The sequence below is a fragment of the Sodiomyces alkalinus genome, assembly GCF_003711515.1.
Source record: "Sodiomyces alkalinus F11 unplaced genomic scaffold SODALscaffold_5, whole genome shotgun sequence".
Lineage (NCBI taxonomy): Eukaryota > Fungi > Ascomycota > Sordariomycetes > Glomerellales > Plectosphaerellaceae > Sodiomyces > Sodiomyces alkalinus.
The window spans coordinates 1,964,501-1,967,081 of NW_021167083.1; the positions used below are offsets into that span (position 1 = coordinate 1,964,501).

General features: G+C 42.2%; 1 pseudogene across 1 annotated transcript; it reads left to right on the forward strand.

Moving 5' to 3' along the window:
* The first annotated feature begins 2,133 nt into the window (after window positions 1-2,133).
* SODALDRAFT_t119 lies at window positions 2,134-2,205 on the forward strand (annotated as a pseudogene). The gene has a single exon. The product of its transcript is annotated as a tRNA-OTHER (tRNA).
* Window positions 2,206-2,581: the final 376 nt, after the last annotated feature.

Here is a 2,581-nt window from a genome sequence, read left to right on the forward strand (position 1 = left end):
CTAAGCGTTATTAGACCTTATCGATACTATCTATATAGTATACCTGGATAATATCCTTATCTATAGTAAGGACCTAGCCACCCACCGCGTATATCCACGAGGTACTTACTAGGCTTAGGCAGTAGTCCCTATATACTAACCCTAATAAGTATAAATTTAAAACCTACGGTATTAAATTCCTAGGGTTTATCTATAGCCTAGACAGGGTACGTATAGACCCGGCTCGTATTAAGGCTATCTGCGACTAAGAGCTCCCTAACAGTATTAAGAAGATACAGGTCTTCCTAGGTTTTACGGGTTTTTACAGACATTGTACCAAGAACTACTTCAAGGTCGCCACCCCTCTTATAGACTATCTAAAAGGGAGACACACTAGGGTCCTTATACTATCCCCGTAAGCCCAGTCTATATTCAAGGAGATAAAACTACTATTCTAGAAAGCGCCCGTTTTACGGTATTTTAACCCTGCCCTGCCTATATATATTAAGCTAGATACTTCCGCTTTTACTATTAGTGCTATTATCAGTCAGCTCGAGGATAGGCTATAAAGACCTATCGTATTTATATCGCGTAAGCTCCGCGGCGCTAAGCTTAATTACAGCACGCCCGATTCTAAGCTTATAGCTATTATCGAGTCTTTCCGTATATAGCGGCACTATATCGCCTATAGTCAGAGCCCTATTATCGTTCTAACAGACCACCTAAACTATTATTACCTACTAGACAAACCTAAGCTTAAGGGATAGCACGCACGGTGGCTTAAGGAGCTCGCCCCGTTTAATTTTAAGATTTGGCACCGCCCGGGGATATTAAACCCCGCGGATAGGTTATCCCGGAAGCCCTAATATACGCCCTATAAGTGTGCTCTGGTTACTAACCGGGCTAAGGCGGTAGAGTCTTTTTCGAAGCGATTTACTATAGACTATATCGGGAACCAGCGTGGTTCCCGTAATACCCCCGGTTCTATTATCACCGCTCCTAACTCCCCCTTACTGGAAAAGGTAGTAAAGACGTAAACGGATAGCCCGTTTTCTATCTTAGAGTCCTTCTTAAGGTATTCTATTTTAGGCTATATTAAGAACCAGCGTGGTTCCCGTAATAGTCCCCGTTCTGATTTTCCCGCTCCTCCTATCGTACCGAAGGTGGTTAAGACGTAAGCAGAAAACCTTTTTCCTACCTTAGAGTCTTTTTTAAGGCACTTTATTTTAAGCCTTATCGGGAACCAGCGTGGTTCCCGTATAGCCCCTAGTTATATCCCCGCTCTTAATTCCCCCACCTTACTAGAAGAGGTAGCAGAGGCGTAAACGGATAACCCTTTTTATACTAGATAGCGTAAGGCCCACGGTAACGATACCACGTACAGACATTACTCTAGGAGTAATAGTATACTTCTTTTAAGAATCGCGTTTTTATACTGGACTGCTCAAGCCTCCGTTAAAAAGTCCTATAGTATTTCTATAACGGACCCAGTATAGGGCACTATAGGGTTATAAGGACTATTAAAAAGATTTCGGACTTCTACTTTTAGGATTATTTACCTAAGGATATCCGGCAGTTTATACCCACCTATACTATCTATCATCGCACTAAGCCATAGTACTATAAGCCTTATAGCGAGCTAATAAGTCTCCTAGTACTCTAGCGCCCCTTTATAGAGATATCTATTAACTTTATTACGGGCCTACCGCCGGTTTATAGCGCGACTATAGATAGGAAACGGGATACTATCCTTATAGTAGTATACCGCCTAATAAAGTACTCGATTTATATCCCCTCGAGTAGTAGCCTAATAGCAGAAAGACTTACTAAGTCTTTATAGTATCACGTTTTTCGCACTTTCGGCCTACCCGACGGTATTATATTAGATTAAGGCTTATTATTTATAAGCCGTTTTTAGGTAACTTTATATCGCTACCTCGGTCCTATATAACGCCTATATATAGCGTAGTACCCGTAGACGGATAGATAAACGGAGCGATAAAACCAGAACCTTAAGTATTACCTATATATATTCTATTCGCAGGAATAGAATAACTAGGTTAACCGGTTACTATTAGCGGAATTCACCTATAATATAGCGTGGTATTCTACGATACGTTATACCCTATCTAATACGCTAATAGACTATAATTTAGCGGGGTAGCGTAGGTGGTAGACACGCCTAGTGGCCGCGTAAGGCCGTGGGTTCGAATCCCACTCCCCTTAATCGCGCGCGCGAATTTTTTAATTCGCCGCGCGACCTACCCGGAGCTCCTGCACGTTATAGGGGTCCCCGCTCGTTCAGGGAGATATTTATCAGCTTACGCGCTGATAAGTGGAACTATACTATCTCTCTCGGTATATAGCCTCTTTAGGGGGGGAGAGTATATACCCTATCACGCGTAATTAAGCGCACCTATACACTTACTACGATTAAGCCCTGGAGCCTAGGGAACTACGGGGAGCGCGTACTACGACTTAAGGATAAGTCCCGGACTAATACTTCTGCTTCGTATATTCTTTACTTTTATATATAAGTTATATAAATAACTAGATACTCGTCATAGGCTTAGTCTCCTTAATAGACTCGTGCTATAGCTTT